At 43.7% G+C, this 16,342-nt stretch overlaps 1 protein-coding gene across 3 annotated transcripts in view; it reads left to right on the top strand.

Moving 5' to 3' along the window:
* Positions 1-16,342, top strand: part of IMPL2 (inositol monophosphatase family protein) — a 147,613-nt gene that overhangs the window by 92,688 nt on the left and 38,583 nt on the right. The window lies entirely within an intron of this gene.

Below are 16,342 nucleotides of genomic sequence, written 5' to 3'. Positions count from 1 at the left end.
ATGATCTCCATCGAAGAGGGATGGCTGAAATTGTAAGAAAAGTGCTGCAAAACAAAGAATTCAGCATTATAATTGATTGTTTTGATGTATAACAGATCCATATATTTAGATAATTGGCATAGAATGATGAAAAGAGGCTCCCCCAAGGTAGAGATGGCTATCAAAACCTTTAAAGCGCAGAAAAATGCTGCAAAAATAGAGTTTTCAGCCCGCAAAATGCCTTAGAAGCTCAAACTCGCAAATTCTCTTATAGATAAGTCTCTTTAGACTTGCCATTTGTCAAAATTCTCAAATTGGTCAAAAGGCTTTAATTTAAGTCCATTATGTCTACTTAAAGATTAAAAATGTGTGTGAACACACATTTATTAATGTTATAAGTGACTTTAAGGTTTTTGAAGGCTCTAATCGTAGGATTTCTCATCCCAAAAGGAGGGTTATACTTACCACATACCATATGTTCACAAGCCACAAAATGTGTTAACAACCAGTATACGCACAGTTTCGGGTAGAAGTCTCCATTCCCTAAAACTATTCACGGCATTCATGCAAGAAGGTAGGATTCAAAAATCAAGCACGGAAGCACATAAATATGCTATTCAATGCAACATCGATATGGATGGTCCTCACTCATGAGTCTATGACTTGAAGACATTCCCACAGAAGTACAGGATGGTACCAAACCTTGTGCAAAGTTCGTCTACGAGGCATTTCTAGGCATGGACATGTGAACACAATTCCTAGCGAAAAGCCAAGCCCACTGTTCCGTGCATGAACTCTAAAGTTCAAGACCCAACGGAACATAAGATCTGAGAACGCCTAAAAAGAAGTATCAATCCATGAGGTAATGTTATTTATTCTCCTTAATGCAAGCATAACATTTTGTCCTGTAAGGTGCAGCGGATGTGAATGTTGAACTTGGCTCAAGATGATTGCTCCGAACTGTGCTCAAGGGTTCCTTTTACTTACAGCAGGGAGAGCCTTCCGTTCCTTTAGTGAGAGTGCAAATGATCACAAATAAGGTGGTAGACACTGTGAATGAAGGTGCTGAGACTGGGAGATAGAAGAATACGACACCACAATGTTGTCAAACCCTCCTTCGAAGGCCCCACTCTTTATGGCGAGAGCGGTCTACTATTGATTGCACAAATTTTTTCAATGCAATGGACTTGCCGACGATGTCGACGACAATGAGGATGACGACGAGACGGGCTGAGATTTGAAAACGCTAAGGGTTGCAATCTGCAAATCTTTATCTGTTGAATTTTGACTCTATGTCGGTGACGATGGCGATGACGACGATGCGACGACGACGTGTTGAGAACGTAGATGCTGAAATCTGCGTTTTCCGGGCTGAAACTGCAAACGCTCGCGGATCTGACCGTGCAGCGTGGATTTGTTGCGGGAATGTGAGATCTGCGAGGTTCGGGTCTTGTTCTACAGTGTCTTGATGCTGAAAACTGAAAACGCTAATGCTACCTGTGGTTCTGTCGCGACGAATTTGCAAAAGCGCTAGAGTGCTTGCTGATTCAAAAATGCTAGGGGCTAATCTGGGTCCTGCTGCAAAAACGCTAGGCTTCTGCTCATGCAATTTGCTAACGCCAAGCTTGATCTTCTGTCTGCAAAACACTGGCTGGTCTTGGTGAAAATGCTCATGACATATTGTACGATGAGAACGATTCACTCATGAATGAGCACGGATGTATGCGGATTACTCGTGGAAAGATGACATGTTTGCATTCAAGGAATTCACAGTCCATGTCTCTTCCTTGGCATGACACAGAATCTAAAAGAGCACAAGAAGGATTGAGCATCAAGCATGGGCATTTCCATTGTGATTTGCCACAGTTGATAGATTTAGATCAGACAATCAAGATTCGACTCCATTGTTTGCATGTGTTTGATGAACGTTCGGCACTCCGTCTATATATTCATCTACATTGCATGCACAGTCTTTCAAGAAGACTAGAATTTTTTCAGTCACTTTACATGAAATGGGTATGTTCATGTTTTTGTGTTGGAAGTGTTTTTAGGAATTTTCATCCTCGGAGATTCTTGAAGAAGAAGATGCATGACTATAGACGAAGTTGAAGCATTGAAGGAGCCACATATGACTTTGTGTCGCTTTCGGCGCGGCCCAGAGAAGCAAGCGTTGTAGACCTTTATGAAGTTCAAGTATAGCGTGACCCACGCATCAATGTGGGCCGACGAAGAGTCCTTTCCAGGATTCCAGACGCTGTTGGCGATCTCCCTCGACGCCATACGGTTCGGTACCAGTACCTCACTTTGAAAAGGAGGAGATGTCACGTGCACATCTAACCCTATGTGTACGTGGACAAGGTTTTTTATGACCAGTGTTCAGTTCAGTTCAGTTAGCCTAGATTAGAAAGTGTTTTGGCACTTTTGTGAGTCTGTTCGCAGACCGTGCATGACCAGTCACTTAGAGTAGATGCATATCCTCTGGTTGCACACAGTATGATCATCAAATTTCAGGCAGAACCCATTAGGACCATTTCTACATTGCATAGACCTATTTTCCCAATTTTAGCCAATTTTCACTTATTATTTTTGAAGTGACTTTTGTTGGGAACTCGGTCGGGCAATTTAGCGATGCAAATATATAAGAAACTCTAGCGCTAGCACTTTCTGGCAGAAGAGGCAACAGGAACCGCGTATTCAATAGTGCACCTTCCTAGCAAGACCCCCGGCAGGTGACATAGCGTTTTCAGCCAACAGACTTAGAAGATCCTCCTATGAAAAGGGATCACATAAGGACAATGATTAAAATATAGGAAAGCATCACGAATGAAACACTCGAACAATGTGTGCTGACTAATCATTTGAACACAGAATACTTCCTGTGGGGGTTCTTTGGACCTTGACTTGAGAGCCAAGCTCGGTTCTTCGTGACCTATCGAATCTGCAATGAGGTTAGCTTCACTAGACAAAGTATCAACTAAACCATCATCCTTGTGAACAATCACAGTTTCTTCCTGCAAATCATCATGCCTGTGAATAATCACATCTTGCTCATTCAAATCATCATGCTTATCATTATCATGCAAATCATGATGCTTATCATCTCGCTTATCATTATCATGCAGATCATGTGTGTCATGCTTTGGAAAAGAAGAGACTGAGAGAGTCTCCTTCTCCTGATTCTATTCAATCTGCGCCTGCACGTTAGGAAAAAGTAGGACCAGTTGTTGGATGTGTTGGCCTCTCTCTGCTTGTCGATCTTTGGCCGCCAAGCGCACTTGCTCACGCTCACGCTCCAAGGCTACCCTTCTGTCTTCGGCCGTCAAGCGTGCTTGCTCGCGCTCATGCTCTAGGGCTGCCATTCTTTCTCCGGCCGCCAAGCGTGCTTGCTCGCGCACACGCTCTATGGCTGCCACTCTTTCTTTGCGCTCGCGATCGTGTTCTGCTTTTCTTTCTTCGCGTTCTCGAGCCAATTCTGCCAGTCTTGCTTCGCGTTCTAACTTCCTGTCCATCATCATCTTGTAAGGTGTAGCGGAATGAATGTTGAACTTTGCTCAAGTTGAGTGCTCCAAACTGTGCTCAAGAGTTCCTTTTACTTACGGAAGGGATAGCCTTCCGTTCCCTTAATGAGAGAGTGCAAGTGATCACAAAGAAAGTGAATAGACATTGTGCGTGAAGGTGTAGAGACTAATAGATAGAGAGAGAAGAGAATACGACACCGGGGATGTTGTAAAACCCTCCTCCAAGGGCCCCTCTTTCGATGGCGAGAGAGCTCTACGCTATTGATTGCACAAATCTGGTACAAGTGTAGATTGAAGCTAAATGATGCAAATGCGGGAGACTAAACGCTATAAAGACGGCAGTGCCGACGACGACGACGTCTGTCTCTGCTGTGGACTTGAAGGCTGAAAACTCTTGACTGCTTGCTAGTTCCAAAAACGCTAATGGCTGTTACAAAAAACGTTGATTCTGCTCGCTTCAATGATGCTGCAGAATTGCTGGCCTGATGTTGTCTTGCTCGCTGAATTACTGCTGCAAAAATGCTGTTTTGATGGTGCTGAAGCATTGCTGAAAAACGCCATGCTGCTGGCTGCAATGCTGCTGCAGAAACGCTGCTGATAGGGCAGAAAACGCTGGGACAGCAGATCATAAAAACGCTGAAATCAATGAGTCTTGCAAGGCTAATGAGTGGGCTTGCTGGCGAGGAAAGGTGGATGCTGTAAACCGTGGTCTGAGGCTGAAATCGCCAAGGCAAGGCTGATGTTGATTGGTGGAAAAAACGCCAGCTTAGGTGGGGGGATCTTGCTTGAGAGAGAGAGGGAGGAACTTGCTGCACTTGTGCCTGTGTTCTCCTTGCTCTTCTGCCAAATTAGCTTAGTCCTAGGTTTGCTTATATATAACTTTAGCAAAATTGCCCTACGCAATTCCCAACAAAAGTCACTTAAAATAATAAGTAAAAAATGTCAAAAATAGGGAAAATAGGTTCTGTGCACTGGAAAATGCTCTCGATGGATTCTGATGGTAATGCTGATGATCATGCTGTGTGAAACTAGAGGATATGCATCTACTCTAAGTGCCTGGGCATGCATGATCTGCGAACAGACTTACAAAAGTGGCAGCACACTTTCTTAGCTAGATTGACTGGACCGACTGAACCTTTGTCATGCTGTAGCTTGTCCACGGACACATATGGTTGGATGTGTCACGTGACATCCCCTCCTTTTTAAAGTGAGCTACTAGTACCGAGTTGCATGGCCTCTTTGTAGTCTGCCAACAACTTTGGGTAATCCTTGAAAAACTCTTCATCTACCCACACTGCTTCGTGGGTTCCGCGATCTTTGAACTTCAAAAAGTATTGTCTCACTTGCTTCTTTGAAGCATGTCGAATTCGATGCAACAACACTTGCTCTGGCTCCATGACTTGAGCTTCATCGATGATCTCTGGTTCTTCTTCTTCCTAAATGTCCTTTGGAGTCGTTCCCTGAAACACTTTCGACCAAGAAACATGGAAAACGTTGTGCATTGACCATGAGTTAGGCAATTGCAATTTCATTGAAACCTCATTTAAATGAGTGGAAATGGACGATACATTCGAAAAGACAACTTGGGACACTTCTTTTCAACTTGCTTAAGACGTTGCTTCATGATTCTTAAATACATCCAATCCCTTGGTCGAAACATCGTGACGATGCTTATTAGCCTGCCATGAATAAGATTCTTGAGCCTTGCTTAGCCGAAGCTTCACACTCTCAGAAATCTCATCCAATGACTGACTTTCAGCATTAGCATAAGGCATTTGATTGACCGAGCGAGTGAAAAGTGATTGGAACAGACGGTTAAAAGTTGCCTCATACGGAGTTCGACCAATAGCAGAAGAAAAGGAGTCATTTAGAATAGCCTGAACCAATGCGAGATAGATCTCCCACTGAGACTGCTGATCATGAACATAAGATTTTAACACATCAAAAGCCAATTGATTATAAATTTCTGTTTGACCATTTGACTGCTGATGAAAAGCCGATAAAAAATTCAACTTAGTGCCAAAATTTTCAAAGAGTGCGCGCCAAAAATTGGACGTAAACTTAACACCCCTGTTTGAAACAATCGATTTTGGCAAACCATAGAGGGGGTATCAATACTTTATGAACAACCGTGCTACATCTAGTACAGTGACTGTGGCTTCACAAGGAATCAACATGCAAAACTTGTTGAAACGATCAACAATTGTCAAACATTGAGGGTTCCTTGAATGCAAACTTGGTGGAAGGTTTGTCACAAAATCCATGGAAATATCTTTAAATGGTCGATCGGGAATAGGCAGCGGAAGCAAGAGGCCTTGCTGCTTACCCCGAAGACTTTTACCATTTGATATATAGTGCACTCTGTGACATAATGAAACACATCTTTGCGCATTTTAGGCCAATAAAAGAATCTTTCTATCTTTTCCAAAGTGGTGTTCATTTCCCTGTGCCCACCCGTGAGAGAATCATGTGCATCATGTAATGTGGTTGGGCTGAGAGAGGGCAACAAATATAAACGTTGACGAAAATACAACAAACCATCACGGATGAGGTAGTTGCTTGGCCCTTGGGAAGCAAGAGCCTGCAACCATTGCTTACTAAACTCGGAATCCGCATACAGATTCTTCATGTTGTCGAAAGACACACCCTAAATAGAAAATCTGGACCCTCACAAAAGAGCCAAAATCTGTCCTTTGCGAGTCAACGCATGTGCAACAGGGTTAGCTTTTCCAGGCACATACTCAATCAAACCTTCAAATTGCTTAAAAAATTGTGACCACTCTGCTTGGCGATCACTCCAATGTGCACTAGGCATAGACTCGAGCCACTTGAGGGCTTGATGATCTGTGCAAACTGTAAACTCTCTACCATACAAAAAATACTTCCAATGCTTAAGAGAGTGAATGACAGACAAAAGTTCTTTATCATAAACTGAATAGTGCTTTTCCGCACTATTGAGCTTCCGGCGAAGGAAAGCTATAGGACGACCATGCTGTTGAAGCATGGCGCCGATGACGACATTGCTCGCATCCGTCCATACCTCTAAGGGCTCATCCTAAGAGGCAAGGATAATACACGATGCTTTTGTCACCACAACCTTGAGAGTTGCAAAAACTTCTATGGTTGCTTCGGGCAAGTCTACACGTTGACGGCATGTCTTTACCCCTTTCAAAACATCAGTCATAGGTACGGCAATGCGTGCAAAATTCTCTATGTACGAACTATATACTTGACATAAACCAAGAAAAGAACGCACATCATATGCAGTTTTGGGAAAATCCCAATTACGTAGCTGTTTCATCTTCGCGGGATCTAGCTTGACGCCTTCTGCAGAAATGATATAACCCAGATAAGTGACTTCAATAAGAAAAAATTTCGACTTCTTAGCGGCAATTTACAACTGACACTCATCCAAACGGGTTAGTACCCTTTCGACATCCTTTTCATGTTGTTCCCACGATGCATAAAAAAATGAAAATATAATCCAAAAAGATGAACAGACATACACCGACCATATCACCGAAATGGCCTACCATGAGACGATTAAATGTACCCACGGCACCTGTCAATCCAAAAGGCATAACAACATACTCCGATTGCCCTCGCTCGGTGCGAAAAGCGGTCTTGAAGATGTCGCCTTTGAATACCCGTACCTTATGGTATCTACTCTTAAGTTTGACCTTGTTGGATACCTTTGCCCCATTGAGCCTATCAAGGATATACTCAATGCAAAGCATCAGAAACTTGTTCTTGACGGTCATCTTGTTGAATGCCTTGTAATCAACACACAAACGAGACGAACCATCCTTCTTGCGAAGAAACAAAATAGGAGTAGCAAAAGAACTTACACTAGGACGTATGAATCCTCTAGCCACCAACTCCGTGAGTTGTCGCTCTAACTCTTTCTCCTGTGTCTTGTTCAAACGGTAGGGAGCCTTACTGACAGGCTCGGCCCCTCCATAAGCTCGATGTGATGGTCCTTCGACCGCTCGGGTGGGAGACGGATTGGAAGATCATCATGTAAAAAGAGATGCTTAAACTTGGTAAATAAATTTGACTAGTGATCAATATCTGCATCCCACTTTTTGTTATCATCCATTTTAGTTATCATATTGGGTTCTACGTTTTGCTTTGGGTTTGTGTGTCGTGATTTGTAGCTCTTTTTTCTACTATCACTTTCATATGTATGCTTTCTACTCTTGCCCTTTTTTTCCCTCTAAAATTGATCAAATTGAGAGCGTCTCTCTGCTCTCTTTGACTGCCTATGCCTGGATCCCTAGGATTCCTCTTGCTTCTCAATCTCCTACTGATCAAAGTTTGGATCTTTTTTAATTGCCAGCCTTTGTGTCAGTGAGGCAAAGATGCTTAAACTTGGTAAACAAATATGAATACTTGCCTGGAGCCTGAATGCTCTGGGAAACTAGAGCAGCATAGATGAATGCCGCTTGTGCTCCTCGTCGTAATTCACGCTTTACTTGCATGAGAAATGAGAGGCAAAGAATGTAGACCTTCCTCAACACAAATGATGATGGGTGAGTCAGTCTTTGCATTTGATGTGAGAGTGTTGGCCTCCTAATCAATGAGAGGGTTATGCTCACGAAACCAGCTAATGCCTAAAAGCATATCACATCTTGAAAGAGGAGACACGAGAAATTTCCTACGGAAAGCAGCTTATTGAACGGTAAACAACACATCAAGGCACTCTTTCGCGGTGAGAGAGTCCATACCAGGAGCGAAGCTAGACTTTAAGAGGATATTTTTGACTAACCTTTAGGCAGGCTCTCTCAACAAGAGAGGCACTAATCACATCATGCGTACTCCCTGGATCAAACAATATGATAAAACGTTGACCCTTTACATGACCATAACACTTCACGAGAGACTCATCAAGGTGTGTGTCAGAGACATGAGAAGATTCAACTTGGTTCATTAAATCGCTTGTGGTTGCTGTGGGTGACTTTCGTTCTTTGGGTGGGACTGTCTTAGGACAAGCCTTCTTAATGTGACCCTTGACGTGACATTGATAACATCTACCTTCCTTAGCATAAATCACTTGTTCTTCAGCCGTGATGTACCCTCCTATAATTCCTTGTGCAGCTTTTTCATCCGGGGTTAGCTTAGGTTTTGCAAGTGCTTTAGCTTACCCTTAGATTCATTGTTATAGTTTTTCCGAAGGATTAGAGGAAGATGGGCTAGAAGAGTTACCATTCTTACCATTCTTACCGTTCTTACCATTCTGCGGGTTCTGAGAAGTCTGAGAGGTTGCTTGAGAAGTCTTGTTCTCCTTAGGCTTTTCCTTATGGTGCTTCATCTCCTGTGCGAGAGCAATCGTTACCGCCTAGTTGAGATCGCTTGGATAAGTACCTCCACATCAAACTTGATATACTCGTCCAATCCATAAAGGAATGCCTCCTTGCGCTCCGCATCCGATTTGCGTAATTGAGTGCCGAGTTGCAAAACACGATTAGAGAAAGACATAACTGGCATACCGTGCTGCTTGAGAGCACGCCAGTTGTCCTTCAATCGTGTGAGGTACTGAGGTGGCATAAACCGCGCCTTGAGCTTGTCTTGGAAATCGGTCCAATGAAGGAAGGGGCGTGAATTCGTTGGCTTCCTCTAGGTGCGCGGCCAACTGTGCCTCTTGCCGTGCGTAGTACCAATTTATGGCATCACCGGCAAGGTACATGGCTGCCGTCAAAACCTTGCTATTTTGTGTCTTCTTAGTTGTCGCAAATTAAGCATTAAATTGATGCAACCAAGAATGAATAGCCATGACATCCATCTTACCATCATACTTACTGAAAGTCAACTTCTCTGTGACTGGGTTGTTGGAGTCCGAACCTCGGCTTGTGCCACTTGATGAATTACCAACATCTTTTACTGGCTCGGACTTCGAGGCGAGAACATGTCGGACCAACTCTTGCATGCGTTGTTTACTCTGTGCCGCACGCTCTGCCTGTATTTCTTCGGCCACCAAGCGCGCTTAATCACGCTCACGCTCCAAGGCAATGCAAGTTGCTTCTTGTTATGCGAGCGCAACGCACTGCTTCTTGTTGTTGTGCCATCATGTGCAGCATTGTCTTGACCAAAGCCTCCATAGGATTTGGTGCAATACCTTGCCTAGATGGCGAAGGGGGAGGGTCAGGAAAACCTCCATGGTGAGGAAATTCTTCTTCACTACTTTCATGCCATCACCTCCATGCGAAGTATCCATTCCGCTTCGGGTGATGACCATACACTGTGATCTTTGGTTCTTAAGTTCACGACGAACTTGTGTTCTTGTGGGTCTTGAGGTTCTTGAGTTTCTTCTTTTGCTTGCAATCTGTGTTAGAGAAGGATCTTCTCTTCATCCGAGTTTTGCTCTTTTCGGCGGGCGCAACCCTTGGCGGCCTTGTGCTAACACCAAGGTTGCTTTTTCCCACCTCATGTCGATTGGCCGGCCGCTAAGTGCACGGTCCGCTCTCAATGAGTGAAAAGAGGCACAAGGGGAGGCTGGACAAGCCCTTCTTTCTTGGGGTTCCTGTCACTCTTTAAAAACGCGATTAGGAATCGACACGCCGAAGAAGTCTTGGGTTACGTGCGACCGTAACAAGCAAAAAAAATTCAGTGATTCTTGTGGTTCTTTTCTTCAGTGATACAGAACATTGCCAAAGCTCTGATACCAATGTAAGGTGCAGCGGAATGAACGTTGAACTTTGCTCAAGATGAGTGCTCCAAACTGTGCTCAAGGGTTCCTTTTACTTACGGAAGGGATAGCCTTCCGTTCCCTCAATGAGAGAGTACAAGTGATCACAAACAAAGTGAGTAGACACTGTGCTTGAAGGTGCAGAGACTGAGAGATAGAGAGAGAAGAGAATACGACACTAGGGATGTTGTAAAACCCTCCTCCAAGGGCCTCTCTCTCGATGGCGAGAGAGGTCTACGCTATTGATTGCACAAAGCTGGTACAAGTGTAGATTGAAGCTAAATGATGCAAATCGGGGAGATTGAATGCTTTCATGACGGCGGTGCCGATGACGACGACCTCTATCTCTGTTGTAGACTTGAAGGCTGAAAACTCTTGATTGCTTCCTAGTTCCCAAAACGCTAATGGTTGTTACAGAAAACGCTGATTCTGCTGGCTGTAATGCTGCTGCAGACTCGCTGTTCTGATGCTGTCTTGCTCGCTGAATTACTGCTGCAAAAACGCTGTTCTGATGGTGCTGAAGCACTGCTGAAAAACGCTATGCTGCTGCAGAAATGCTATTGGTAGGGCAAAAAACGCTGGGACAGCAGATCATGAAAACGCTGAAATCAATGAGTCTCGCAAGGCTAATGAGTGGGCTTGCTGGCGAGGAAAGGTGGCTGCTGTAAACGTTGGCTTGAGGCTGAAATTGCCAAGGCAAGGCTGATGTTGCTTGGTGGAAAAAACGCTAGCTTAGGTGGGGGGATCTTGCTTGAGAGAGAGAGGGAGGAACTTGCTGCACTTGTGTTCTCCCTACTCTTCTGCCAAATTAGCTTAGTCCTAGGTTTGCTTATATATAACTTCAGCAAAATTGCCTTACGCAGTTCCCAACAAAATCACTTAAAATAATAAGTGAAAAATGTCAAAAATAGGGAAAATATACTACAACTCGTTGATTAGTTTTATTGAGTTATCGCCAGACAACTCACAAACCCCCCCTCTCTATTGCTAGAGAGGTATTTGCTTAAGATTGCACAAAGGTCTGGTACAATGGTTCTAGATGCTCTACTTGACGATGATGATGTCGATGACAACCACGATGACAGCGATCGAGGGCTGAAAATGAAAAACGCTAGGACTAAGAGTGTTGTCCTAGGGCTGCAATTTGCAATTGTGCCGGCGATGACAACGGTGAGGCTATGTAAAAACGCTGATGGCTGAAATCTGAAAATGCGGTAAAATCTGAAAACGTTGGCTGAAACTGATGGCGTTAGTGGGATTTGCTGAGGAATCTGGTACGGGAAGGGGTAATCAACATGCAAAACTTGCTAAAACGATGAACAATGGTTAGACACCGTGTGTTCCTTGAATGCAAACAGGTGGAAGGGTAAGTCACAGAATCCATGGAAATCTTTTCAAATGGCTCTTCGGAAATAGGCAACAGTAGTAAGAGGCCTTGTTGCTCACCCGAGGAGCTTTTACTTTTTGACAAATGGAACACCGTGTGACATACTCGAATACTTCTTTTTGCAGTTTAGGCCAAAAAAAGAATCTTGCTACCTTTTCTAAAAAGGTATTCATGTCTCTGTGCCCACTGGTGAGTGCATCATGTGTATCGTGCAATATGGCTTGCCTAAGAGGAGGCAACAAACAAAGACGGTGACAAAAATTCAAAAGACGCTCACGAATGAGATAGTTGTTAGGCCCTTGGGAAGCAAGAGGTTGCAACCATTGCTTACCAAACTCGGAATCTGTATACTTGTTCTTCATGTTGTCATAAGAGACTTCTTGAATAGAGACTGTTGAACTTGTCGCCAAAAGTTGTCCTTTGTGACGTAACGCATCTGTAACAAGGTTAGCTTTTCCTGGAACATAATACTCAATCAAACCTCCAAATTGCTCAAAAAACTAAGACCCCCGAGCTTTGCAGTCACTCCAATGTGTACTAGGCATAGATTGAAGCCATTTGAGGGCTTGATGATCAGTACGCACAGTAAACTCTCTATCATACAAAAATGCTTCCATTGCTTGAGAGAACGAATGATAGAGAGAATTTTCTTTTCATACACATAATAATTCTCTTTAGCATTGCTCAATTTTTTTCTGAGAAATGCAACTGGACGGCCATGCTGTTGCTGCACAACTTCTATGGCGACGTTGCTCGCATCCGTCCAATCTGCAAAATACGGTTAGAAAAAGACAGAACATGAGTGCCATTTTGCTTGAGACCACGCCAATCTTCTTTTAATAGCAGTGGCCAGATGGATGGGGGCTTCACGAGACTAGAGGCCCTCATTGTTGTTCAGGCTTATTGAGAGACTGTATCCTCCTTGTTTTTCGAGCTACAAGGTGAGGGTCGATTCCACAGAGTCTCATTAGAGGCCCCACAAGTTGCAAAGTGTTGTTTTCAGAGGATCAGAGTTGTGGGCATCTGTGGGAGGACTTGTGTCATAGATCTTGACCCAACAACTCTTGAGATAGGTCATTGGAGGCTGTGGGCTTGGGAGAGCTGTCCACTGGCACGAGTGCAGTGGGATCTTGGAGAGTGGTTTTGGAGGTACCCTTTCTTCTCAACCCACCATCTAGGTGTCCCTTTCTTTCAGTACGCCGCTCGACTCGGACGTCACGTATTGGCAGCACGGAGAGATGCTCGTCCTGCTGAAGCACCTCATTGGTAGGTAGAGGGTCTCACAACTGAGTTCTTGTCAGCTTTTTGGGCGAGGTTGTGGGACGCCAAACAGCCGCGGCGAGTCACTTTGTTCTAGTGGTTGGTTGCACATAGAGCTACAGCAATGGGAGCTAGCTTGTACATAGTGGCCTCTTGGCAGCATGTGCAGCTTGCGATCATCCTTTGGAGAGTCAACGTTGTGAGTGAGATGGAAACACACGACGTCTCTATAATCACTGGACAGACACTCTTGGGATGATATACACACTATGGGGCACCACTCGGCTTACACAACCCACCTGACCGAGACATGGAACACACCGATGGAGTGAGAGAAGAGACACTATCCATTTGCCCACTCAACACAGACACACACACACAAATCAGCTCAAAAGGAGAAAGAATTCTGATGCTTAGATATAGTTGAGCTTGGGCCGACACCAGTGGGACAAATAGCTCACACCATATGGATGAAATATGCCAGATACAATCACAAATTTGAGCAGAGGCTTCGCTCACAGGAGAAACTTACACAACCAAAACAGCAGGAAAATAGTGAGGAATGTGGCAAAATGGATAGCGCCATTGCGTTTGGAACGACCAAAAACCCTAGTCTACAATATCAAAGTGCTGAAATCCGAGCTCGGATGAGCAGTTTATGGCCTAAACAAGTTCCAAAAACAACAAAAACTGAGTTGCGGCTGTTCCTCCTCTTCTCTCCACGTTTTTTTGGTTTTTTTTTCAAGTTTTTTAGTGTCCACACTTCACTTTATCCCTTGGGTACCTTTGGCCTTTTGATTGACCTCAAATGGACCCCGAAACATGCCAAAAAGTGGCCACGCAATTCGTTTTTGTTACCCTTCTACATCCATCCGCACACTTGGCACTCAATTTTTCTCAATCATGCATCCCACAATCACGTGAAGTGGCCCCCAAATATAGTTCTCACGATGAATTTTTTGCATAATTCATCACAAGAAAACACTCCCATTGTGTCCTCAGTTATCCACACGCAAGTCTTCATTCCATTCGACCTCCTGACGCCATTGGATGTCATTTGAGGCACCTGCTTATCTCATGGCGTTGGCCCGCTGATAGCTTCCTTGAGAAGTTTTACGCTCCACCAACTCCTCATTATTATAGAAAAACACACTGATACTGGTGACGATGAAAATCGATGTACTATTATGTACACGCTGTCCTACCTGTACACATGTGCGTCCCACGTAATCACCTGGCTCTGGAAAATGGGCATTCTTTATTCGATGCACCATGCATGTGTATGTACATATGCGCAATCACTTCTTCCAAGAAACTCCTAACATAATTTGCCCATCCCCTAGCATGCTAGATCATTCATGATTAGCAGTAGCAAAAAGAGATATGAGACTAGCCGCGTCACAGGTCTCCTCATCCCTCACATACATTACTTGTTTTGCAGACAACTCATCTTGCTCCACCATCATTAATCTAGCATGATATAATTTAAGATGCAATCCTATCCTTGACTTATGTAGTTCCCATCCAGGTTAGCCAGCTGATATGTACCATTCAGCTGATATGTACTATATTGAAAGGGCCTTCTCACTTAACTTGAAACTTCTTTTGGAATGTCTTGTTCAGCTTACTGTTGTAGCGCAAAACCAAGTCATGTTTCTTGATACCTTTACTTTTGACCTTTTCATTTATCTTTGTTAAAGCCTTATCTTGCATCTCCCCATAATATTCTAATGCGCTCATTCTATCCAGCTGAACCTCTTGTAATTGTAAGAGACTCTCTTTGAATGCATCACTGGATTGCCCAAGCAACTTCTCTAACATCTTGACCACAGGCAGCTCTACTTCCACGGGCAATAGTGCTTCCTTTCCATATACCAAATGAAATGGAGTAAACCCTGTACATGTCTTCACCGAAGTACGGTAAGCTCATAATACACTAGGCAATTCCAAATCCCAATTCTTTCCTTGGTGCCCTGTCACTTTCAAAAGAACTTGGACCAACTCACCATTGAATCTTTCATTTAAGCCATTACATTGTGGATAATAAGGAGTGGTATATTGGTGTGTAATCTTCATCTACGCCCATAAAAAGTCTAATAGTTTAGCTCTAAATCCTGGCCTCTTATCCAAAAGTAGCTCCAGTGGCACCCCAAACTTGCAACATATTTCATCGTACACAAATTTTGCCACATCCTTTGCAGCGATTTGTTTTACTGCTGTAGCCTCTGTCTATCTCCTGCCCATCTAGAGAGATAGTTGACTGTAGTCAAAATATAGCTTTTGCCCCTGCTTGTGATAAGTAACGGGCTTATTGCATCAATCCCCCACTTTTCAAACACATCAAATGCCACAATGGTTTTTCGTAGCTGTGGCTTTAACACTCTCTTTCCAAATGCTTGACATCTATTGCAAGACCTACACCAATGGTGAACATCCTTCTGCAAACTAGGCCATACATACCCCTCTTGCAAGATCTTTTGCAAGGTGATTTTAAGAGCAAAATGTCCGCCACATGTGCCTTCATGATTCTCTTCCAACACTCTATAAAGCTCCTCCGGCCAAGGTACACGTCTCAACAGGAGATCAGCCCCTTTCATGTACAAGACATCACCAATCGATTTGTACTTGAATGCTCTACGCACAAAACCATACTTCTTAGACTTCTGAATGTCCTTCGGAATGATTCTTGTTAGCAAAAACTCCTATTCTTGAGTCAAACTTTCCCGGCCATGATAAAGAGGTAAATTAGTCCTTAACACAAATAGCTCCCCAATCATGCTTTGAGCTGCTTCATGTGCCTCACCAGTTAGAGCACGTTCAATGTGTCTGATGCTCCATGCTTCGAACTTTTTTAACCGGCCCTTAATTCTGAAACACATTTCTTTCAATAAGGTGTTCTTGCTCTTCCACACACCTAACACTTGCTTTGCAACTAACAAGGCCTCACCTTTTATGCTCAACCTTCTAATCCCATACTTCAAACAAATGTGTAATCCGGCTTCTAAAGTAGCATATTCAGCCTCATTGTTACTATGAGCATCCAATTTGAACCCTCTCTTGCATACTAGGCTCTAGCTTCCCCTATGGATCGTAAAATGCTATACCCCCTTAAGCTGCATCATGGCTCTTTCTGTATGAGCCATCAAAGAACAACACATGTGCATTGCTGATCTGTGGCACTTCAACTACCCTTTTAAGTTCTCATTACCTCTTCCTTAACAAGAAGGGGATTCTCCTTGTAAGTCATCAAATCAGTTAGGGTAGCTCTTGTACTGTCTTCCACTAAAAAAGAGAACTCAAACTCTTGCAGCTTAATTACCCATTTCTTCACCACACTAGCAAGTAATGACGAAATCGTCGACATGCAAATATTACATTGGCCATCACTAGCTCTACCGCCAACAATTTTCTTTCTGCTACCAACTTCACTCGGCTTGCACAATACCTTGGCCTCATATAATGGCTGCCCTTCCCCTTTTGCAATAGCATGGCTCCAATGGCATCATCCCCTAT

The sequence above is a fragment of the Adiantum capillus-veneris genome, chromosome 5 (genome assembly GCF_014529385.1).
Source record: "Adiantum capillus-veneris isolate H3 chromosome 5, ASM1452938v2, whole genome shotgun sequence".
NCBI classification, from domain to species: Eukaryota; Viridiplantae; Streptophyta; class Polypodiopsida; order Polypodiales; family Pteridaceae; genus Adiantum; species Adiantum capillus-veneris.
The sequence above is the reverse complement of the archived record's forward strand: the minus strand, read 5'-3'. Positions and strand labels throughout refer to the sequence as shown.